The 26699-nt window shown below is 37.6% G+C and overlaps 1 protein-coding gene across 4 annotated transcripts in view; it reads right to left on the reverse strand.

Moving 5' to 3' along the window:
- The window catches only part of frmpd3 (FERM and PDZ domain containing 3), a 98624-nt gene that overhangs the window by 39473 nt on the left and 32452 nt on the right, over nt 1–26699 (reverse strand). For all 4 annotated transcript variants that reach the window (XM_056770342.1, XM_056770340.1, XM_056770343.1 and 1 more), the window contains exon 2: nt 16912–16998. The gene's annotated coding sequence lies outside the window, so the exon portion shown is untranslated. The remainder of the gene's footprint in view (nt 1–16911; nt 16999–26699) is intronic.

Raw genomic sequence — 26699 nt, forward strand, 5'->3', positions numbered from 1 at the left:
AAATCTCCTCCCAACCGGCTGAATCCACAACGCACACATAATATTCATCCTCTCCAGCGGTTTTAATAGCATATATTATATACAGCCTTATGACTCTAACAAACTTATTCACATTCACAGTTTCCTGCATCATTGACCACATTACTGCAAATTCAGGACGAGTGTCAGAGAATTGAGGTACCTCAGGTAACTCTCCTGTCCCACACTTTCCCTAAAATACACATGGTGCCTTCATGAATAACAACCACCAAGCATTCAGGCATAATAAAATTCTGATAATTATACAATGCTCACAATCTTGTTCATAATGCACTCATTAATAATGCACTGTAATCCAACATTGCCGCGTCATTTCTACTTTAGCATTGGGTCATTTTAAAGGAGTAGTTCACTTTAAAATAAACCCCCATCGCCTTTCATATTTGAACGAAAAAATTATAATCTACATCCTATGAAAATGTACTAATTACAACTGCAGTATTGCATGTTTAATATATATTTTTTCATAATTACATCTCTTCCGTTTCTGCTATCTATCTGGTGTTTTGCTGAGAATTAAATTGGACATTATAAGACCTGTGTCCTACAGCAAGCATGTACATTAAACAAATGGTGTCACATGAATGACTTGTATTGCTTGAACCATAAATAGTTTTGAATCAATCTTTAGGGATCACATCATGTCAGAGCATTGATTGTTTCTCGGAGTTTTAAAGCGAGTGGATTAAAATCAATTAAGCTATTCAACATGCATGAATTTTGCTGAGCCTTCAATAACTACGTGCGGGAGACTATGTTTTATTATTTCCTGCATTCCATAAAGTCTTTCACAAATAAATGAACACTTACAAAATACTGAAAACTACGTTGTTAAAGGAGTAGTTCACTTTCAAATTTTATTTTCATGATAATTTACTCTCCCGCATGTCATCCAATATGTTTACGTTTTTTTCTTTAGTGGAAAAGAAATGTCGATTTTTTATGAAAACATTCCAGGATTTTTCTCCATGTAGTGGACTTCAATGGACTCCAAACGGTTGAAAGTTTCAGTGCAGCTTCAAAGTGCTTTAAAACATAAGAGACCATGAATAACGGTATTATCTAGAGAAATGATCGGTCCATTCTAAAATAATATATAAGTATATATATATGCTTTATAAACAGAGATGCTCGCCTTGCTCTGTTCTGTGATGGGCATTCATGACTTCACAATATACGTAATAACGTTGAAAACTTGCACGTTTAACTTGTAAAAGCTGACTCTGTACTTCCACCCATGTCAAGAGTGACCTTTTCAACGTAATTATGTATTTTGTGAAGTCATAAATGCACATCGCAGAACCTTTCCAATGATAAAAATTGTGCGGTACAGATGACAACATTTCTCCATGATCCATACACAGAAGGACGTTATGCCCATGAATTGATGTCTGCGGTGCGTGTATGCCATGGTTTTACAGTGAGGATGAAGGCATACGTTGTCTCTGTCTTTCAAGTCTCCTATCTCAGTCTGTGCAGATGATTCATTCGTCTGTAACTGGGACGATAATTAAAGACTCTGGTTGAGGAGAGCGTAAATTCTGTTTATCGGCTGTGTTCCCGTTACCCTCAACTTCTCCTCCCATTAATTCACCCGTCCTCCCCGCCTCATCCCGCCTGAGCTCAGAGACGCAGGTTCACCGCAGTCAAACTGGATGTTTAAATAAGACGTGATGGGAGTATACAGCATGGTTAAGTGAGCATTAGTTGAATTCTCTGAGGGTGTTATTAAAGTATACCTCCAGTCAACAACACACTTCTGTTCTGTGTGATCACACGTGTGGCCTCAGGTTCTCAACAGAAACTCAAATGGTGACAGGAAGCTGCCGGTGTGTGTCTGTGAAGAGATCCTGAGGGGATTTTCATAGGCGCTGATTCTCTTAATGAGGGCAAACACATAAAATGTCAACAAAATACATCAAACTCTATTTTATTTGACGTTTACACTCTTACTGTAAAAAGTGTTTCACAATCTCATAAAGGAACCTTTTTAGCTGAATCAGTCCAAAGAACCAATCTGTTTCACAAAATGTAGATTACAAAAAAGAAACAAAGAAATGGTTCTCCTTTAGTATGGATGTTAAGAACCTTTTTTACTACCTTTATGTGTAGAATATATTCGCTGTCCTTGAGAAAATTTGTATGTCCAAATTTGCTGTTTTTCAGAAAATGTAAAAACACGGTCATTTTCCATGATTAAAAACTTTTCATACCTTTTATTGGTTAGCTATTTGTAAAACCCAGTGACAAACATAAAGAGTGACGTATTATAATGATTTGTGGCAAAAAAAAGGAAATATGGAGATACTAAGTTTTAAAAGGACAGCGGCGATATGTTTTATCATAGTTGACTTTTGTTTTAGGACCGTTTGATGATTTGATGTGGGTTTGCACAACTGATTTTATTCTATTAAAAGAAAAATCTTCATCTTTACTGCACATGAACATTTTTTGCATTTAATATACAGTATACATTCTGTGTATGCAGTATTTATCATAAACCCCCAATGGATTTCGTTTTTATTTTATTTTATTTTATTTTATTTTATTTTATTTTATTTTATTTTATTTTATTTTATTTTATTTTATTTTATTTTATTTTATTTTATTTTATTTTATTTTATTTTATTTTATTTTATTTTATTTTATTTTCATTTCATTTCATTTCATTTCATTTCATTTCATTTCATTTCATTTCTTTTCTTTTCTTTAATTTAATTTCTTTAATTTTATTATTTATATAGTACATTATAAAACAACAAGGCTGGCCTAAGCCCTGTACATAGCAGATAAAATAAAGCAAAAAAAAAACAGGATAACAGACTAGTCATTAAGAAAAGGGATTAAAAGAGATAAAAAGTTACCTTAAAATAGTACAAATCGTAAAGGTGATTAAATAACACAACAAGAGCAAAACTTGACAAAATTTTCACGTCACAATTCAATTTACATTTACATTTAGTCATTTAGCTGACGCTTTAATCCAAAGCGATTTACAAGTTGGGTAAATAAATAATGGAAGCAATTGGGTCAACAATAGGACAACAAAAAGCGTTAGTGCAACAAAAACATGTCTCACAAAGCTACTACAGTGTAAAGAGCTAAGTTTAGTTTATCCAAGTTTAAGAAAGCATGCTTTATTTTTTATTAAATTTTTAATATATATATATATATATATACGCACTCCATCCAGGGTGTATCCTGCCTTGATGCCCGATGACTCCTGAGATAGGCGCAGGCTCCCCGTGACCCGAGGTAGTTCGGAGAAGCGGTAGAAAATGGAATGCAATGGAATATATATATACTGTAGATATAGTAGAAATCAGAAATGACCGGTCATGTGCTGACGGAAGAGATCTTAAAGATGGCCACAGAATGTGCTGATCTTGAAAAGCAGGTGAGATATGAAGATTTGAGCATGAATTTAAAATCAGACAAAGAGAAAGCTGTTTGGGTCGCTCCCGGAAGGTTTTTCCATAAAGTTTGGGCCGGCAAACGCAAACGGCCGGTCACCCCTGGGCTTAAGTCCAGACCTAGAAACCAAACTTTTAAATGTCCCGACCTAATTAATCGCATTGTGTTGTGTGGATCCTACAACTCAGAAAGATAAAAAGAGATACTGTATCTATTTAAACACCAAAATAAGTATTGTAAAATCCACTCTGAGTTTAATGGGAAGCCACTGCAGGGATAGTAAAACAGAGGAAATGTGCTGGAATTTACGAGTACCAGTCAGTAGCCTGGCGGCTGCATTCTGAATCAACTGTAAACGCTCCAAAGAACACCGATTTATTCCATTATAAAGTGAATTGCAGTAGTCTAACCGAGAAGAGACATACCCATGAATAAGTATTTCAAACTTTGGCCAGGCGACGAAGGTGGAAAAACAAGATTTGACCACACCATTAAACCAGAGACCATAATCAAAACACAAACCTCAACGTTTTTCACTAAGGTTCATCCATTTTGTTAAAGAACCAAGGTCATGATTTGCAGCATAAAAAGCGTTACTGGGTCCGAATAAAATTAATTCTGTTTTTCTTCGTTTAAAGTCAAGGAATTATTTGTTAACCATGATTTCAATTCCTTGATACATGAGTATAGAGCTCACATTAGATTTGTATCATTAGATTTTAAAGGTAAGCTATAATTGCACATCATCTGCATATAGGTGGAAAGAAATGCATGTCTCTGGAAAATTGAACCCACAGGCAATATTATCACAAGAAAACAGTTGGCGATAAAATGGAGCCCTGTGGAACACCATGAGCTAAAGGAGCAGTAGAATATGCACAGAAATCTTACGTTTTGTTAAAAAAGATCTAAACCAATCTATAATGGTTCCTCTGAGACCAACACAGTTTTGTAAATGAGAAATAAGTACACTATGGTCGACCAGATCAAAAGCTGAACTGAGATCGAGCAAGACAAAGACAAAAGCATTTCATTTCCAGCGTCAGTAAAATATCATTTAGGACTTTTAGAAGAGCAGATTCTGTTCTAGGTTTTTTCCTAAACCCGGAAATGTTTCATAAATGTGATTGGAACACAAAAAGGCTTGTAATCGCATCAACACCACTTTCTCTAAGATTTTTGACATAAAAGGTCAATTAGAACTAGTCTTAATGAGAAAAGATGGACATATCCAAGTTTGGTTTCTTTAAAATTGGAGTGATAGTTGCGTGCTTCAAACTATTAGTAACCTTTCCCGTACTCAAACTCAAAAAGTACTGTACATCTGGACCAACATAATCTACAACTGGCTATCAAAACGTGCAGGCATCATATCAAGAGGACAGGCCGTAGATCTTAAATTCTCAATGATCTTTATACAGGTGGAAAGACTAACATGTTCAGAAGAAGACCAAGTAGCAGGGCTCCACGCTGTCGAGCTAAAATCAAAATCTGCACACGAGGTCACAACCTATCGACTCTTTCAAACTTTTCACATGATGTAACAGACCCTTTGGTAAATAAACCTTACCCCCCGGATTTAAAACAGAATGAAGAACAGTACTTTGGGACAGTTATGGTTACCTTTGATAGTGCCAGACAAATACTTTGATTTAGCTGTCTTTACCGCTCCCTGAAAAGCAGCAAGGGTATGGGATCAGATTTGTTTCATTATTCTGAATAAATAAACTACGATTCGCAAATAAATATAGAGATTTTCACAAACATATATTAAATCCACATATGCACAAAAAGCGAACCATAAATACATGTTAGACGTTCCACAAAAATAGATGGAAATCACAAATAAATACAATGAGATTTGCAAATAAAAATTATTTACAAATGTATGTTAATGATATTTATTTGTAGATCGCTTTCTTCACATTTGTGGATTGATATTTGTTGATTTTGAAACATTTCTAACGTCATCTCGTGCGCACAATCCACAAATAGGTGGACTCCGCCCACTATCTAAGCAGGCCAATCGATTAACTTCCGCTTTTGTTGTCCAATAGGCCACGTTCTAACTTCAGCCAATCACGTTTTGCTCTGCACTAAGATTCAGGGAGCTAACATGGCAACTAGTGGCGGTCTAAAATGTGTGTTATACTAAGAAATAATAATGGCCTCTTCTTTATACTATGTAATGATTGCTTGTGTTTATATACATTGTCCGTATTACATATATCCTGTATTTAAACATTTATGACTTGATAACAGGGGGGCACGGTGGCTTAGTGGTTAGCACGTTCGCCTCACACCTCCAGAGTTGGGGGTTCGATTCCCGCCTCCAACTTGTGTGTGTGGAGTTTGCATGTTCTCCCCGTGCTTTGGGGGTTTCCTCCGGGTACTCCGGTTTCCTCCCCTGGTCCAAAGACATGCATGGTAGGTTGATTGGCATCTCTGGAAAAATTGTCCGTAGGGTGTGAGTGCGTGAGTGAATGAGTGAGTGTGTGTGCCCTGCGATGGGTTGGCACTCCATCCAGGGTGTATCCTGCCTTGATGCCCGATGACTCCTGAGATAGGCGCAGGCTCCCCGTGACCCGAGGTAGTTCGGATAAAGCGGTAGAAAATGGATGGATGGATGGACTTGATAGAGCCTGCACAGACTGGAGTGGAAAATCCCAGTGACTAGGGAGTCGGTACTGATTTGGTCTGCCAAAGGGCTAAATTCAGATTTTTTGCAGCTGTCGGTGTACTACTAGTATACCGATGGCAGAATTAACGTGAGGGGAATCATCAGCATTGTGAATTTCTATGTCATTCATAATTCAAAATAAAACATAATTTCTACAGTCATCTCGGTTTATCTCATTCCTGAATTATCTCTGCTGCTATCGCTACACTGTTCTGTTTACTGTCTAACTCTTTGCCATGCCAAAACTATATGATACCTGTTATATACATTAACAATAGCAAGTGTAGTCTTTAGTGGCAGCAGCGTAAGTAGGCTATATTGCAAGATGATCATGTGGGACAAGTCTGTCCACAATTCCCCTCCTAGAAATACTGTAGTAACGTAATAGTAATGTAATAGTAATGTAAAAAATGTATATGTAATAGACAATACATATATGAACAAAACAATATGTCAAAAGAGAACCGGATGCTATATTTTATGCATGTGCCATATATACAAGTTATAAGGTGCTATAAAAATTGTGTAAGGTAATGGGATAGCTATATAATATATTAAATCAGTAACATATGTATGATAAATAAATATGAGTATAAGTGATCAGTTTAGTATTGCACATATTTATTGCACAGTGGGGAGAACATTTAACTGTTCATGGGGTAGATGGCCTGAGGAAAGAAACTTGTCTATGTTTGTCTGTTTTGGTGCTCGGGGCTCTGTAGCGCTGACCAGACGGCAGCAGTTCAAAGAGATAGTGTGCTGGGTGTGAGGGGTCCAGAGAGATTTCTAAGCCATTTTACTCGCTCACTCTGGATGAGTAAAGTTCTTGCAGTGATAACAGTAGTCTACCAGTGATTCGCTCAGCAGTCCGAAATATCCGCTGTAGTATTCGGAGTTTGTATGTGTCCCGAGCATGTTTACTGAAACTGAGAGAGAGTAGGCTGTGTCGCCTCTATATGCAGCAAGTTTTAAATGACTTCATCGATCAACACAAAATTACAATGCTAGAGCACTTCAATAAACTTGAACGTTGAGCAATCTTTAAAAGTACGTCTCTTGATGTACACGATGTGGAAGAGACATTTTTTTGTTAACAGACTGATTCGAGCCTACCTGAGCATGCTTCCATTCCATTCCATTTTCTACCGCTTATCCGAACTACCTCGGGTCACGGGGAGCCTGCGCCTATCTCAGGAGTCACCTGAGCATGCTTGTTTTTTCTAAACAAAAACAAGTAAAACAAAACAATTGCCTTTTTTATTGCAGGTCACTGGCATTGTAAACCAAAATCAACCCCGTCATCCCGGGACACACCTTCCGCATATTTTCTGGGATCTCTGTATGAATAGGGCTTTACTGAAATGGCCAGTTATATCCAGTGCCTTTTGTATGGAGAACTCATTCATTTGTACAATTAGCTTCAATTATTTTTTATTTGCCAATTTTATATTTTGCTTCATACTTTTTTTCCACTACTGAGAGCACTGCCACATCCATTATTATTAACTACAGTAAGTTGATTATCTGCAGTTGTAGCCTATACCAATATTTACGATGGTAAGGTTCGAAAACACAAATTTTATAGGCTTACGTCATTTACTTATGGGGTTGAATTTAAGATATATTGTGTGCACAAGATCATAGTAAAAGAATCAACATTCGACCTTTGATATGGCAGAGAGTTAGTGATAAAACAGAACATTGTAGCGATAGCAGCAGAGATCATTCAGGAATGAGATAAACCGAGGTGACTGTAGAAATTACGTTTTATTTCGAATTGTGAATGACATAGAAATTCACAATGCTGACGTTAATTCTGGCATCGGTATACTAGTAGTACACCGACAGCTGCAAAAAATCTATAAAGAAGAGGCCATTATTATTTCTTAGTATAACACACATTTTAGACCGCCACTAGTTGCCATGTTAGCTCCCTGAATCTGAGTGCAGAGCAAAACGTGATTGGCTGAAGTTAGAACGTGGCCTATTGGACAACAAAAGTGGAAGTTAACCGATTGGCTTGCGTAGATAGTGGGCGGATTCAACCTGTTTGTGGATTGTGCGCACGATTTGACGTTAGAAATGTTTCAAAATTCACAAATGCACAGAGAGCAATCCACAAATGTGTGCACTGATCCACAAATGCACAGAGAGTAATCCACAAATGTGAAGAAAGCGATCTACAAATAAATATCATTAAAATATATTTGTAAATAATTTTTATTTGCAAATCTCATTGTATTTATTTGGGAATTCCATTTATTTTTTTGGAACGTCTAACATGTATTTATGGTTCGCTTTTTGTGCATATGTGGATTTAAAAAAATGTTTGTGAAATTCTCTATATTTATTTGCGAATCGTAGTTTATTTATTCAGAATAATGAAACAAATCTGATCCCATACAAGGGAATCCCACATAAGAAATCTGCAGCCTGTTTTTAAGCCATTTTCGCTCATATCTCCACTCTGCATATTTCGCTCATAGAAAGTCATTTCTGTCCCTGCTTTGACTGCTGGATGTTGCTTTGGGTGGAATGAAGCAGCTTCCTCATTGCTTTATTAGATAATGCAGTCTGAATACGGTCTGCCAGCTCCGATCAATATTGCCACTGCAATTCTGGAGGTTACTGTGCTACTTGTATTTTTTAAATGACTGTAACTACATTATCTACAAGCTCAAATCTGGACATCTGACGGCATTAGCATGTTTCTTCATTTCTGGAGGTCAAACAAGACAGATTAACCAAACAGCTTCTTTGGGATGGATTGGTTCATATTGATTATAAACCAGCGCGGTATCAGTGCAACCAACACCCAACAGCATATCCTCCCATAAAATCATAAAGAAACTTTAATTTAAATGAATTTTAACTGCATATGTTCCTAGATACTCAAGGTTTTTGATGGAAATTAAAATCTGCAGAAATTAGCAGTGAGACCGCCAGAACGGATGAATTAAATACATTTTATGAGCTTGGCTTCAGAACAGAACGTTGTTAATTAAGAAATAACATGAGATATCGCTTCACTCGTCCTCCCTTTCTCCTCTCATACAGCACTGTTCTCCAGGAAAGCTTATTTCATGCCTGGCTGAATACCTCCATTACAATGTCACACGTTCTCATAGCCAGTACACATCATAAACACACACACACACAAACCAAACGTATTTGGCATTTCTCTTATGCGTTGCCTTCTCAGGAATACTTTGACATTAAAATGGTAATTCCAGTAGAATTCTAATGGCCTGATTTTGACCCACAGCTCCCTGGAGTATTTCAGCATCTGTTTGTTTTTCGACTCCTACCGTTTTCTGTTCTTAGATGAACCTCAGCGAGGTTAAGAGCACTTTTGCGGTTTTAATCAGACCCGTGGAACACTGTGGGGCCTTTTTATCTGAAGCTCAGTCGGCTCTGTTTTTAGAAACCATGCAACTATACAATTCAGCTTTGAATTAGAAACACTAGGGTCATGGGTTCAAACGTCATCATGTAAATAACCGTAAAATGTACACACTCAATGCGCAATGTGATTACTGTGAGTAATTGCCTAAATTTCCAAAATTGTCCTCCTCTTGATATCTAAAGCACACGACACAAATTCGGTCTCAAAATATTCTGTTTGTACCATCTGCTGCTGACTAATAAACAAGAGGAGCAGCACAGATGCCAATGATCAGTAAACACATATGACATTCCCATAACCTAACACTTAAACACATATAAGACCTTCTTAATAGCAAAGTACTGTGTACTTGAAATTCATACTCTGAATTTAGTCTGTGTCATGTGAAATGTAATTATATTTCAGTCACTTAAATTCAGGCTTGTTTCCCGTCACATAAATAGTGTTTGAGATGTTGCATGCTTTGGCTTCTGTAATCATTCTCATCTCTCACCCATAAAGCTGACTAAACAGCAGATGAGCGAGAGTTCTCTCATGATTTATCTTTCGTTAAAAGAGAATCGGAATGCGTGCAGCCTTGGAAAATTGTAAACTGATTCACATCTAAATGTTAAATGTGCGATGTCATGACGGCATAATGAACTTGTGTCTAATGTTACCATGCTCTATAGGAGCTGTATCCGCTTGTTAAATGTCCAGTGTATAAAATATAGCAGCATCTAGTGGTGAGGTAGCAAACTGCAACCAATGGCAACCCCCTCCATTTCGGAGCACTACGGCAGTTTGTAAACCTTGTGTGATGTGTGAAACCAAACTTTTGGTTTTTTGACTATATTGACTACCATTTTCTTTTTTCCTACTATGGGAGTCAATGGGGGGCAAAATCTGTCTGGTTATTGGCATTATTCCAAATATCTTTCTCCATGTTCATCAGAACAAAGACATTTATACAGATTGAACAACTCAAATGTGAGTAAATGATGACAGAATTTTCATTTTTGGGTGAACTACCCCTTCCATTGAAATGAGTGGAGGTTTGGACCTAGACCCTATTCCTTACATCACCACTTAACAAGTGCATTAATTATCTACAGCCTTGCTGTAACCATTTTGAAGGATTTTAAGAGGTCACGGGAAGTGTTTTAGTTGTATTAAATAAAAATGAAATTTTGAGAATAATCACATTATAGGTCTCAAACTTGACTGCGAGAGAATAATGTTAGAAGACATTAGAAGATGAACGTAGTCATCCATCATCCATCTTCTTCCGCTTCATCCTGGGCCGGGTCGTGGGGCAGCAGTCTAAGCAGGGATGCCCAGACTTCCCTCTCCCTAGACACTTCCTCCAGCTCTTCTACACTGAGGCGTTCCCAGGCCAGCCGGGAGACAAAGTCCCTGCCACCGAGGAGTTTCTTGACTACCTAGGTGACTTCAGCCCGGGTGATGGACGAGTCCGCCTCCGAGCCCTCGGCCTCTGCTTCCTCAACGGAAGACCTGTCGGCAGGATTGAGGAGATCCTCAAAGTATTCCCTCCACCGCCCGATGATATCCCCTGTCGAGGTCAACAGCTGCCCCCTCCACTTTAAACAGCGTTGGTAGGGCACTGCTTCCCCTCCTGAGGTGCCGGACGGTTTGCCAGAATCTCTTCGAGGCCAACCGATAGTCCTTCTCCATGGCCTCCCCGAACTCCTCCCAGGCCCGATAGGTGGTGATCAGTTGACAGCTCCGCCCCTCTCTTCACCCGAGTGTTCAAGACATACGGCCGGAGGTCAGATGAAACAACCACAAAGTTGATCATCGACCTGCAGCCTAGGGTGTCCTGGTGCCATGTGCAATGACGGACACCTTTATGCTTTAACATGGTGTTCGTTATGGACAAGCTGTAACTAGCACAGAAGTCCAATAACAGAACACCACTCGGATTCAGATCAGGGGGGCCGTTCCTCCCAATCACGCCCCGCCAGGTGTCACTGTCGCTGCCCACGTGGGCGTTGAAGTCCCCCAGAAGAACGATGGAGTCGCCAGTTGGAGCACTTTCCAGCACCCCTCCCAGAGTCTCCAAGAAAACCGGGTACTGTTCACTGCTGTTTGGCCCATAGGCGCACACGACAGTGAGAGACCTATTCCCGACCCGAAGGGGCAGGGAAGCAGCCCTCTCATTCACCGGGGTAAACTCCAACACATGGCGGCTGAGCGTGGGGGCTATAAGCAAACCCACACCAGCCCGCCGCCTCTCACCATGGGCAACTCCAGAGTGGTGAAGAGTCCATCCTCTCTAGAGGAGTTTGGTTCCAGAGCCCAAGCTGTGCGTAGAGGTGATCCCAACTACCTCTAGTCGGAATCTCTGAACCTCACGCACAATCTCAGGCTCCTTCCCCGCCTAGAGCTAGATTCCGCGTCCAGGGATCAGGTTGTCGAGGCCCTCGCCTTCGACTGCCGCCCGATGCACTAAGCACCGGCCCCTAACGGTCCCTCCTGCAGGTGGTGGGTCCACGGGAGGGTGGCCCCACGTCGCTCCTTCGGGCTGAGCCCAGTCGGACCCCATGGGCGGTGGCCCGACCACCGGGCGCTCCCATTCGAGCCCCAACTCCGGGCCTGGCTCCAACTGGTGGGGCCCCGGCTGTGCCATGCCGGGCGACGTCACGGTCTTCAAATTTATAGGCATCATAAGGGTTTTTGAAAAACCCTTCAGTAGTCATATGAAAGTAGTCATATGAAAGTAGTCATAATTCAGAAATGAATTCAACGTTACAAGGGTCAAGTCAGCAGTTGACATACTAATGATAATTCAGAGCCAAAAGACCTTTTCCTGTTAGTTTACTTATACAACATCACACGCACATCTTCTGTTGTTATGACTTTGGCATTATCATAAACTTTAACTTAGAGGCACTAAAATGCTATTATACAATTAAAGAAAAGTTTGACTAACATATATAACTAACTTTATGTCGACGTCCACTCTTTGAGTCCATCAGACATTTCTTAATACGTTTTACAGAAGTGTTTATGATTTGTTTAAATAATGTTGTGTAATCTCTACTGTTAACCACATGACTTTTAGAATAAGCCTGAAACCTTTGTTTCTGTTTAAGGACCATTGTGTTGATTTTAACGGAATCGGGTGTTGAGGTTAAGAAATTGCAACCACCAGTTTACTCCACCGCTCCCGTTTTTGAAGCACTGCGGTGTCATCACATTTTCAGTTATTTTCTGAAGGAGATCATGTATTTACGAAACGTGTTCTGTAGAGCAGTTTGTCAGTTAAGGGCAACTGTAGAAAGAACATGATAAATTTAAAGGGGCCCCGATGTGTATCTACATAGAAACATCTCATAAGGTAATAAAAATGCATTATGTAAGGTCTTTATACATCTCTGAACACATATCTATGTATTATATATTGCATTTCTGTCAAAAGCTTAAAATAAAATGGTAAAATGTAATTCATAATTCTGTTTATTTTCATCCCTCTTACCTTTGTGAATTTCCATCATTCACAATGAATTGACCTCTAACATCTACAGTCTGTCCGTGAATATCATTACCAATCACTTCAACAATGACAGCCTGTCCGTATCAAGTTCTGACTCTAGAAAGAAAGCCATGTGTCTTCTGTAAAAATCTGCTGTCAAGCAGGGAGACAAAGAGGACGAAATCCCCCTGTCCCTAAGCAAGAGGGGCGTTTTCTTGAAACCTGTCACTCTTGTTTCTGCTTTCATTCACTTAAACAGCGTGGATCTAATACGCTTTCTATAGGTCTGCATCTCTGAATGTGATCACATGGCTGAAAATAAAGCCTCAGCATAAATAAGGGATCGACTATCATGTATGGCGACACACAGTAATTAGTCTGTTATGGAAATCCTCGGCTGTGACAGATACATCTCATTAGCGTCTCCGAGCACTTGTAGCCATGACATCTCAGACAATGTTATTGGAAACGGCGCTCATGAAGAAGTGTGCTCATTTAAGAGTATTGAGCGTTTGATAAACTGTAGCGTAGTGTGACATTACCGCAATTATATTTTCGCCCTTTTACTAAACAAACTTGTTAAATTTTGGAAGGGACTGTCTATTGGGTACATTTTGTACACTGACAATCTAATGTTACTTACTGTCCATACAGATGTGCATATATTATAATGTGCTTAGGATTTGCATTAATTCTAAAAATCCACATAAAACCTCATACAATTAATTGAGTTTTTATTCCATAAGTAGTAATGCACTAAAAATATGATGAATACACATTTAGTGAATAAACTGCTAAAGTCACTTGACTTTGTCTCAACTGATCATATAACTGGCCTAACCAGGTCCGATGTTGTGTAAGTGGTTTGGTATGACATCCCATAACTGCAGTCCTAAAGAGCGAGAATCTGCCTCTGAAAGATGCATTTATTGTGTTTTATCACAATTATTCATTACATATATTATATATAATATAAAAATATATTATTCTAATAATATGATATAATAATATAACTCTCCTCCTTGAGAAACTTCCATTTCGATTTCCATTTTGTTCTCTTTGACTGGATGGAAACAGTGCTTTATTCACAAATGTTTTATGTGATATTCCAAATTTTTCCAAATAACAGGTTTCTCAACTCAGTTTTTTAAGTTGCAAGTGCTGAAAACATCATTTGCATTTTTGTGCCACAAATCTGTCAGCCTGCAAAGGCAATAGCACACTACATCTGGCAGACGTCAATTTTTTTGTATATTTTATTTAAAGTTTTGAGATTATATTATCAAACATACAAAAGGGGACCAAAATAATATAACAAAATCCACAAAATATGTATACACTATATAATAATAAATAAAAAAAACACTGGCCAGCCTTAATTAAGATAATTTGACAATATCAACCTAGAAGGCAATATTCAGAATTAATTATAAAAAATAATAAATCTCCAATGTAAAATAAATTGAATAAATTAAAATATGTAAGAAAAAGGATAGGACAAGTACTCCAAATATATCACAGTTAAATTCCCAAAAGTCCCAAGAAGAGACACCATGTGACTTCAAACCTCCGGCACACGTCTACTTGACATCTGCATTTATATCTGTAAGACATCTGCAATACATAGCTTGCTCATCTGCGATACGTCTCGGAGACGTCTGCTGTCAGATGTCATATAGACATCTATAGGATGTTTATAATTTAAAACGAATGTAAAACTACCCTTTCTAAGATGCTTAGCCAATGTTTTTACACAGATGTTTTCCGGTTTTCATGGGCAACTTGTAACACACCAAAGACTCAGAAAAACACATATTTGCGCGGCGCCATATGACTCCATTAACTGTTTCTTAGACTTAAACAACGCATGAATGTTTGTCACACATTTGTAGGTGATATGAATTTGTAGGTCAGAATTCTTCACCAATCTTTGCTTGTATTTTCCAGGAGTTTAGCACATTAAACTCTGGACTAACACATTCAGATGCATATGGAAGTCAATAGAACAAAAGGTCTAGTGTGACTCCGTACAATACCTATTCTTGACAAAACAATTTGTTACATCAATATCCTGATAAAACCAATGAAGAAAGTAAATCCTTGTGCTAAAGCTATAGGATATATCTCTATTTGTAGTCAAAGACTTAGTAAAGCTGTACGTTACTTGTATAGTTTGCGTGAGCAAAATCTACAGAAGATCATGTCATGCTTTATTTATATCCACTTGCATGTGTAAGGAGAAAGAAAGGCTTTGATAAAATGGAATAAACCAACAGTTACTCTCTCTCCATCTCTTTCTCTCTATGGTGGGCAACAACAGACTTGCATGGGGTTTGTGAAGTGAAGTCTGAAAATTCTTGAATGGAGTACAGTGAATTCTCCATGGAGCCTCCCTATAAGTGGCTTGAAAGGAAAACAAAACAGCTTTGCTCTCTAAACCCATGCGAAAGACTTGCAACTGGTGGTTGCAAGAAAAATGGATAATATGTCCGATTATACTGCCAGCAGGAGTCTCAACCAGCTGACAGGCTGATTTAAAAAACAATACTTAGAAAAAGTCCAGCTTGTTTAGCTAGCCAGTCAACAGTTGTGAGGTCCACATCATGTAGAGTTTCAGCACATGTTCACCTTTAGATGCCATAGAAGACCCCTTTTGGTCTGAAATGTTCCACAAAAGATTCATTGTGGCAAAAAAAGGTTCTTCAGATTATAAAAAAATTAGGAAAGAGTTGGTTCTTTAAACACTCAATGGTTCTTTGTTAAACCAAAAATGGTTCTTCTATGGCATCGCTATGAAGAGCCTTTCAAGCACCTTCATTTTTAAGAGTGCAATGCAGCAGAATGTCTAACATGTGCTGGGTTCTTTTGAATGTCTTTGAGAGCTCTTTGACAGTCCTACAGTAAGTCTTTCTGTTGCTAAGGACATTCAATCTGTTTCCTATAATGAGGTTTATTCGTTTTACTGTCAATTCTTAGGTGTTAGCAAAATGAGGTCCCAGCGATGTGATAAAAGTTTTACTCTACTCTACTATGCTATACTTACTATGACATCACCATCACAGACAGCATGTTACATGCGGCATGAACTATAAATAGTGAGCGTTTGTGTTCATCACTCAGTAAATTCAGATTGAAAAAACTGGCTTCTGAAGAGCAAAGCATGCTAAATTCATGAGTTGTAATGCATTGGTTTTCCATCACGCGTTTGATTCATTTCTAATGCACTCGGAGGATTGAAACAACACATCTACGAGCTCGAGTTAAACCAGCAGTGAAGCATAAAGAGACAGGAGCAGAATTTTGAGCAATGTTGTGCTTCATTTTTCTAATCTGCCCTGCACAACATATTGCTTATATTTTTACTCATGTTTAGAAATGTCCTAAAACTGTCTTTAAATGTGGTTTTAGTTTCAGGCTTTGTAGATGTTAATAATAATAAAACAGTTCTTAAAAAGTATTTTACTGAAATTACTGAAGATCTTACATATTTATTCAAATGACCTTGGACTCACCTCGTAAAATGCGAATTCCCATGAGATTGTGTTGAGCAAAATACTTAAATTCTAAAAAAATATAAAAAATACCTCAAATATCTAGGATTCCATTTAAGATAATTTTTCACAAACAAATCTAAATATCAAAATCTTAATATCAAAATTTATTTTGTGTGAATTTGAAAAGTTTTTACAAATAAGAATCTCATTTGTACCACTATCACAGTGCGTTTTTAATGCCGATACAGTAGCAGGTTTTCTCTAGTGCTCTGGCATTTACATCATCATCTCTTGTTCATGGAACCGGTTGAAGTGATCAGTCACCTCTTCTGATATCTGTGTCTATTACATCTGACGTACATTTGACATTTCTGATATAGCACAATTGTCTGTTATGACTTACGATGTTTTTAGACAAGATGTTTTGGTTTGCCGGGATGTTGGTCAAGATTCAAGATCCTTAAAACCTCTGCGTAGGTCAAGAGAGCCACTGCAAAAATAAGGAAGAATGAATTAATGAAAGCTCATTTTAGAATGAACGTGAAATAATATGATAACATTGTAAACATGTTGAATTTCCGGACATTTTCAGTAAATTTCATAATTGGATAACATTTTCAGAGATGTCATGCACATGGATGTGAATACACTCCTGAACAAAATCTTAAAACCAGGGGAAACATTACAAGTATTCACATCACCCGCTGGTGGATCGTGCACTCAAAATAAAAAGTTGTTGAATGAACTTAATTAAATTAAGGAAAACTTTTGCACAAACTGAATTACATTTCTCCAACAAAATAGAATTAGTTTAAAACGATTCATTACAATCTTTTTGTATGAACTTATTTTTTTAGTAGTCTTGATTAAATTCATTTGTGTCTAACCTACACTAAAATAAAATGATATGTTCAACATTTTCTTACGTTATACAATTTTAACATTAATTAGATATTATTCCATTTGACTTCAGTAAGAAGATATTGAGTCAATAGAACTCAACGGAATCGCAAATAAAGGATTGTAACCGCCCACGATCTAACCAAAGGCAACGCTTTTCTGAACAATGGTAACCACAAAACTCAAAAATAAAACAAACTCTTCAAAACCTTAAAGATAAATTTATATTTAACACCAACAAGTGTTTCTTTTTACTGAAAAGTGCATAAAATCACACCTAATGAAAAAATAACTCTTAAAATATAAACAAAGCATGCTGGGAAATATAAGTCCTCTGCCCAATTATAACTATTTTATGTAAAGACAACACAACTCTTTTACGTTGTCCCAACATGAATGAATTCAGATATATGACTAAATATAAAAAAATCATGTTGTGACCAAATTTTTCAAAAGTTCTGTTGATTTAACTTAAGCAAGTTAAGTAAATTGAACAAAACATAGAGAGAAGGCAATTTATTGAAAACTTAATTTAAACTAAAACAGGCTGTTCATCTGCTAATCAAAAGTTTAAGACCATGATATAAGCTCAACATTAACTTAAAATAAATATACACTAAAACATTGATGCTGCATGAAAACAGCTATCGATCCCAGGGCTGGCACGTACCTAAGTCTAAATGTATAGGTTACTCTAATGTAAGTTGCTTTGGATAAAAGCGTCTGCCACATGCATAAATGTAAATGTAAATGTGAATAAATATTACCACAGGTTTGTACACAAACTATAAAAAATTGGGCAAAACAAAAATGTTTTACACTGTGTTATTCATGAGAGAACAGTTTCCTAAAACTATTTCTTTAAACGCTCAGTGAATACTGAAACACAGTTGGAGAGCGAGCGTTCCTTCATCCACGCCGCAGACAGAGCGACAGGCTTTTAATCAATGATCAACACTTTTGACATGTTTATGTGACACAAGCATTTATTATGTTATATTGTTGATTTATGGGGAGATGCACTGGGGCTCGTTCAACACGTGTCTTGAACACAAATCACTTTGTGACATCTCTAATGGTATTTAAAATTCAAAAGCACATACATATACATGCACATGTACAGTATATAGAGTGATCTTTATGTACAGTAGTGGAATAAGAACAGAGTATAATGCATTTGTGTATCTGTGAAATGAAAACAAGCATGTTTTTTTAGATACGGTTAACTCCATTGAAGCAAGTGTAAAGGCTGCAGTTACACAAGGCTGCAGTGTGATTTGGATCTTGTTGACATGATTTGAAGGCTGAAATAAAGAGAATGTAAGACAGGATTCTAGCAAATCAGTGTGGGAGTCATGAGTAAGTAGTGAAACCGGTCTGTAATATTTGATGTCTGATAGATCAAGGGTGAATTTCGTAAACGTTTAATTCCCACAGAAAATCTTAAAGACTAATGGGACGGTTCTACAGGACCTGCTGAGGTGAAGGACTGTGTGCTCGTCTGAAACTCAAACAGATTTAGTTTTCGAATAGAAGCAGATGGTGTGTAATATCAGGGGCTTTGAGAATGAGTTTCAGATGTTGACCACATTGTGCGATAATGCTAATTAAACAAGCTTGTGTGTTTTGGTGAGAATGTGTCAATTCTGGGATGGAAGAAGGACACTTTTCTGCTTTGACATCTGAGGAAATGTCTGATGGGAGGGTGATACAAGCTCTTTGAGGAAATCGATTTTGTGCAGTTTCCCTTCGGCTGCATGTATCTCTCTGTCCTGTTTCTCTGAGCTGTTGATTCTGAATGACTGTCGGTCGGACAACCTTCACATTTAAGGACATCTACAGAACGAGATGTTTGGGAATGAGGTGAACGAGGATCATGAGACGGTCTGAAGGTCCCTTAAACGTGACTGGGGGGTTGAGTGATAAGTGCTTGTTTGAGAAGTATCTTCACTTTAGTTTTAAAGCAGCATCATCCAGCAGTGTGTTTAACACACATAAAAAGATGAAGTGCAAATCTTTGGAAATAGCACTTTCATTTATTTCAGAGCCCTCAGAAAAACATATTTACATCATCGAGTGGAGTGACATGAAATGCCTGTGACTAACATAAGATCTTAATGAGGGTCGTCGTTTTAAATCTTTGCTCTAATGTGACGTTGCACACTTCAAAGCTGCTTTTTCCTCCTTGAAATCACATCGAGATGAAGCAAGATGCTGATCTCATAGACATATTAATTAAAGCGGGAACAGTTGCGCTCCGAGCGGATGTTTCGAGCGCGAGGATCTCGAGAGCTCTCTGATCACAGCGTGGTCATGTAACGCGCTGAATGCTTTGATGGAGATTACACGCTGGTAGTTTAGACCCAGTGAGAGTCTGGACATGTGTTCATGTTTCAGTGGATTAAAACTGAAACCTGAACACGAGACAAACGGACATATTTTCTTTCCATAGACACGGTGAAACAGTAAAACGTGACAGAAATATCTACTACTGCTAACGGAAAAGACCTCTCTCGTTCCTCTGGGTATAGTTCCTGCTGGTCACAACATGTTCCTCACAAACAAGAGACAAATTCTGCCCCCTGTGTGAATTGGGTCCGCTTAGGACCCCGTGTTATTTTATTGGCTAAGATAACTTCTAACCGGTACTCTTTTTAGCATCTTGCAATTCTTACAAAATTACATTAAGATTCGTGTTGCAATTACTTTGTTAAAATGACCATTATTTTTGAAACTAAAAGCTTCATATACTGTAATAGTATAGATGAGGCTATGGGTACTGAGATCAAACAAATCTCATTCTTACTGTTTTAGTGATTTACTGTAATAAAGCCATTGTAATTGGAAATTCTCATAAGTAATGTTTTATGTTTGTTTAGCAGATATCGAGCCAGAAGTACTGCCTTGTATGTTACATCAAGCTTTGACAAAAATATGGCTTATGTGTTTTTCGTAAACTTAGATTTTTTACATGTCATTTTAATACTTTTATTTTATACAGCGTATTTACCTCACTAAATACACCGGTTCCATCAGCTAAGTTAACAGATTTATGTGTATTGCGCTGCCCAAGGGGATGCTTATACAGCAACATTATTTAAATACTCTGTTCACTGATCATCTGATGCTGTTTATCCACTTGATTGTTGTATCATATTTGACCCTGGACAACACAACAACCAGTCTTTTATTGGGTCGTTTTTGCGAAAAATTTGGATTTTTACATAATCTGAAAGCTGAATAAATAAAGTTGTTAGAATATGACAATATCTGACTGAGATACAACCGTTTAAATCTCAGGAATCTGAAAGATAAAAAAACATCTAAATATTGAGAAAATTTTCTTTGAAGTTGTTTATCAAGGGCAATGTGACAGGCCATCCACTCACAAAAATGAAGTTTTTATATATTAAATATAGGAAATTTGCTAAATATCTTCATGGAACATGATCTTTACTAAATATCTCAATGATTTTTGCCATAAAAGAAAGAATAATATTGAATCATACAATGTATTTTTGTCTTTTACTAAAAAGGTTCCCGTGCTACTTAATCGTTTTTTCGATCCAGGGTCACATGTTATGAATATTTTCCACTTGCGATAAAGTTAACTTTTTCAAAAACAATCTGGGTCCTAGAGAGCGAGTCAACTTACATGTTAAAATGCAGCCAGGGTTTTTTCTAACAAAACGTTCTACCTGGCGATAGTAATGTGGTCAGGTTAATCTTTCTCCCTCCACCTAAGCTCCGCCCACAAAAACATGTCACAGTGTTTAGAGGCGTAGAGGCGTCTATAGCTCAAAAATATAAACACTTTTTAGTGTAATACATGAATGTATGCTTCAGGGGAGGTATTATTTTGTAAAGTAGTACAGAACACAGCACCTGTCACTCTCAGACACACGCTTTAGGCTCGATGTAACCCAAAAGAGTTTTTAATGTAATCCACCTGAAAGTCCTCATCCTGCGGACATGATGGAAGAGTTTAAGAAAAGAGCTCTCTCCTTTTCTGTCAAGATTTATTGTTGAAGTTCTAAGCAAAATGTCATAAAGTCAAGCCACGTGTCAATTTTCAGAAAAGAGGTTCTTGTCTTTGACATCAATCGATCTCATGAGATGTGACTGAAATTGTTCAAGCACAAGGCTGGATGTGTCCGTTTGAAGATGCATGGTTTGGTTGACGCATTGCTGATTAAGACACACTTTTGTGCTTCATCCTTCAGAAAAGAGCTGTCGTACACAAAATCAACTGACCGAAGCAGAGAGACACTTCCCTGTCATACAGACAGACCCATCCACAGACCAGATTTAACATAAATCACCTAGAAATATCTCAGTGTCTTCTGAAGATCAAATGATTAACTTTACAAGGTGTTATTCAAGAATATATATGATCATTTCAAATGCCACAGATGGATAAGCCTCATTAGCTCAACTCAAAACATTAGACACAGATCGATCTAATTCATTTCAGGTTCGGGTGCTGCTGTCAATAAACATTCATTGATCAATTTTCATTTGGAGAAATGTGACATCTTCAACCTTCAGTTGTGATGAATCGCATCGCTGCAGATCATTAAAACAGATAACAACGTCATTAATACTCTCCAAGTCACTTTAGAGATAGCACAACCCTTTGTCTTTTGAAATGGACTTTTATGCACATTTTTCATGAAATCTCAGATCTGCTGCAGTGTTCTGAACAATATGTGGTTTTATTAATGAATTAAGTGTCAAGGTAATGAATGCTAATTGCTTTGAAAGCAGATGGTGGGCTTGTTCTTTCAATGAGGTTCTTCAATGATAAATATTCAGTGATTACTGAGACTGTAGGTTTATCTTTCAGTCAACATGAAATGTATTCCAAACATTTTACTTGTGACAGAATTTTCCCACCAGCAACATCAAAGCCAGGGGTTTGATGCTCAACAACACAAGCTCACAATATGATGAAAAATGTGTTATTTATTTGGTTTATATATTAATTCCCTAATGTCAGCATTGATCATTGCAATCGAGTGTCTGGAGGTACAGTACATATTAACAAACACTATTTTATCTTCAGAGCAATTTGATCAATTGTGTACAGTGAGTGTCTATGATAACAGTGTGTGGCCCTTTAATTGCTCCCCGAGTCAGACACAAATAAACACTTTCACCCTGAATCTGACTGATCTGAAATAAATATATACACTATTTTCTGGGGACCCCTTAGAACCTTCTGGAGAACCCTTGGGGTCCCCGGACCCCAGTGTGATAAACCGCTGCTCTAGAACACAAAAGACGCAAAAGACGCCGTGTTTCACTGTTTCAGTCTGGTGTTTGAGAGAGACAGGAGCATCAGAGGGAGTTTTCCACTCATATCCTCCGTGAACTCAGTAACACTTAATGCCCGCTGTGATGCTTTCAGACTCGCTCTGTAGAATAAGAATAAAAGTTTAATGCAGAGCAGAGGAAGACGAGTTTGGTTCGGCAGATTTTTCTCAGGATATTTCGGACTTGCATTTGATTTTCAGACATCAGCCGGGACATCATCACGCTTTCATCTACAACCAACTGCTGAAGAGCTGAGCATCAACAGTCAGCTCTCACACGACTGATGTACAGTTTCACAAGATCCTTTATTAATATCACGGGCGTAACAACCATCAAATCTAGCTATATTACATGTTTGGTTCCTGCTGGTGACCTCAGAACACCTTGTTGTTATGACGCAAGAGATGAACTATGGCAGCTGAGAAGGCCATTCTTTGTGTTACTTTTGAAGAATTTTCAGAGCCTGATGAAATCATCAATAATACGTGCTGAATACTGCAAAATAAATCTCTTCTAATATCTTGAATTGTTGCGTATACCGAGCTGCAGTGGACACATTTAAATGTCTTTACCTGGACCCATTGTGTGAGCTGTCTCTTTAATACTGCGTGGGTTATATGCATTACCTGATATTGTGAGCAGTCTTTTTACTGAATGTTTTGCCCCTCACGTGTGCGCAATCTGGTGTGCTCACGTTGTAAAGTGACGACATGTCCATACCCTCTATTATAACTTGCAAAATCATTTTGAATAATAAGATTGACACTATTCACCCGCTAGTTGTGTAAGCGTTCTTTAACAGTATCATTTAAAATTGTATTTGGTTCATTTCTATGATACATATTCTACGTGCGAGGCGCCGGACAAATGAGTATTTATATTGGTACACAAACTTTTGGCAGGCAGGTGACCTGATGCTGCTCTCTAATTGGCACGCGTCAGACCAGCGTATAAATATTGAGTTTAACATGTTTACCTTTTGTGATTGGACCGTTTCACAAAGAATCTTTTTTCACCCAGAACCCCAGTACAGAACATTATGAAATTTAAATACGACTTTAATATAAGTGTTAACAATGCATGAGCGCAAAGCAACAAAAGCAGAGAACCCATTATCATCACTGATGTTATTTGCATTGGATGCTGTGCGGTGCGTAAGTAATCCCTGTTTATGTAGTGAATTGTGAGGTAAGGCTTAGGGTTATATTTTAAAGCTGTATATAAAGTATATATGGATGGCCAACCAAAACACCACACAGAGTTATTCTCTCTATCATCATTATAAACAATTCCACAGTTTCCTGAACACTACAGACACTACAATAGTGCATTGATAAACTGTAGAAAATACTGTATTATGCTTTTATATTTACTATGGTATGGTTAAAACACTGTAACATCTAGGTCTTTTACTACAGTTTACTATAATATCAAAGAATATGGCAATATTTATTTCATTTGTTCAGGCACCTTATTACTGTTAATCTACACCATGCTTTGATACCATCAACTTTAAGCTGAGCAGTGATTATATGTTTACATCAAAATTAGTGCATCAGCTGCCACTGATAGCAGGAATATTTAAGGGATGTTAATCTTTGGGGTTGGTGTAGTTTTTTTAATTAATCATGTTTTCCAGTTATATGTAAAATGTTGTAATGTTTCTTTGATGGAAATACGTATCTCAGTCACGAAAAAGTGATGCATTATGTAAAGCTGAGTTCAACGTGAAGAAAAACTTTTAAGAGGGAAAAGAAGCAAACAAAGAGAAGTAATGCAATCATTACTTTAACATGGTAATATATGGGTGTCTGAACACGTACTCTCAGGTAGCTGCTCAGTAAGTAACATTATTAACCGTGATATTAACCGATATTAGTGAACTACCCACTGCTACTTAGTGTTCCACGCTAAGCAATGCCATAAGGAATTGACTTTTTGGCCAAAAATTGATGGATTTTCTGCCTCATTTTGGTGCTGGGTGCTTTACTTGCGCTTCCCTGAAATCAAAATATAACAAGTTATAAATCAAATCACCCACAAGTACGTGTTAAAGAGCACCTGGAATGTGTTACTTGAAATGATTGTTTTTATCTGGCCAGTCATGTCCATCATGACCCTTTAGGACTCATTTGAAGTATTATTAGAGTACAGCATCAAATTATTCTGTGTTATACTTCTATAGAGGGAATGCACGTGACGTCACTTTCCTACGTGAACACCATGAGAACACGCCAAAACACGCTTCCTTGAGTGGCAAAACACTCATTGTCACTTACAATATCATGAAACGCAATTCCGTGCAATATATCAGTGGCCAAGGAGACCTGGTTCATTTGTAAGTCGTAAGGATAACCGTCAAGTCCAACAGTTTTTTCAATTTCAGCACCTACTTGCCTGTTTTTTCCCCGAATTCTGAGATTCTCCTATTGTAAGCAGGCATTTTGCTGCGTCTTTTACCAATCAAGGGGGCGTGACCTGTACTCAAGGGGGCGTGTCTTGTAATCAAGGGGGCGTGTCCCGGCATGTTCTCTTGGAAAAGTGACGACATAGCATAGCCTCTAGTTGCTTTCACAGCGGAAAAAAACATTTTTCCTAGTTTTCCTCGTTACACTGGTTACATTTAAGTCTTAATCTACTGTATATGTTCAAGAGCTGTTGTTGTCATGCTACATTAGATTCTTGATATTTTGATGACTTTGATGAGAAATGATTACCCTTCACACTAAACAAATGCAAAAGCACATACTTTGATCTTGTGAACATGGTAAGAAATGATTCAGGTTGTGAGGTTCTGAGGTTAATGGATGAGAGCACACACCTCAGGTTCCTTCTGTGAACATCCCAACAGTTAATGAGCTTCTGGTTATCAGCTATCAAACAGCTTTCCTGAACACCAAAGGTGTAAATCAGAAAAGCGATTGTGTTAAATTTACCACAAATGATTCACAGTGGAAGCCCCCCGGGGACCACTCATCGGATTGAGTTATTTTACCTCAATTGTGACATTGTGTATGCTCATCAACGCTCTGTGGTGACCTTCCTTCATTCCTGTCACATGTTCACAATACCAAAGTTAACAAATCCTACCACAAAAGAAATGTAGCACAAACAGCTATACTGTATACAACTTCAACCACATTTGAATTCAACTTTAATGGTAGATTTCCTCCGATAGCAGTCACTACACATAAAAGGTAGAATAAAGGGTCCTACAGTGCCATATAAGAGCACCTGTTTGGTTCCATAAAGAACTTTTAAGATACACAGAACCTTTCTGTTGCACAAGGGTTTTTTATACTGGAATACATGTCTTCAGATAATACAGGCCCTCATATGGCAGAGGTGATTCTTGTGTGTATATGTTTGGATGACCTAAAGTTGCCACTCAACATACAGGAGAAAATCCTGACTGAGGTTGAGTTGTTTATGGTTAACCCATTGATTAGGGATTTTGTTTTTAATGATGGTGATAAACAGTATAACATGCCTATTAAAATTAGCTCAATTTACCGTGCTTTAATGACACAAATGGAACATGGAAACATCTTATCATGTTATGACATAATAACAATGACAAAATAAATCCATTTGCTACATACCAAAAATTTTAAGTAAGGATATGTGGTTGTTATTTCAGAATAAACCCAGACAGGTTGATAAGGTCTTGTATCACAGTGAATGGGTTTCTTTTGCAATAACAACCAGTTGTGTCAGGTTTCTGTTGTCTTTTAATAGTGTGATGTCTTTTATTTTGAAATTGTGTTTTTTAATTTTGTTAGTTTAGTGTTTTGTCTTTGGTTGTTGTAGTCTTATCATTTATTATAGCTTGTTTGTGTCTTACAGTTGTTGGTGGGTTTATTTGTTTACAAGTTAAGTCCTTATAGTTATTTGTTTTATTAAAATCTGCATGGGTTCCGTTCAACACGATTGAAGTGCTTTTAAGACAGGCTGGATGTACATTGTCCTGTTTAT

This window comes from Triplophysa dalaica, chromosome 16, assembly GCF_015846415.1.
Source record: "Triplophysa dalaica isolate WHDGS20190420 chromosome 16, ASM1584641v1, whole genome shotgun sequence".
Taxonomy (NCBI): Eukaryota; Metazoa; Chordata; class Actinopteri; order Cypriniformes; family Nemacheilidae; genus Triplophysa; species Triplophysa dalaica.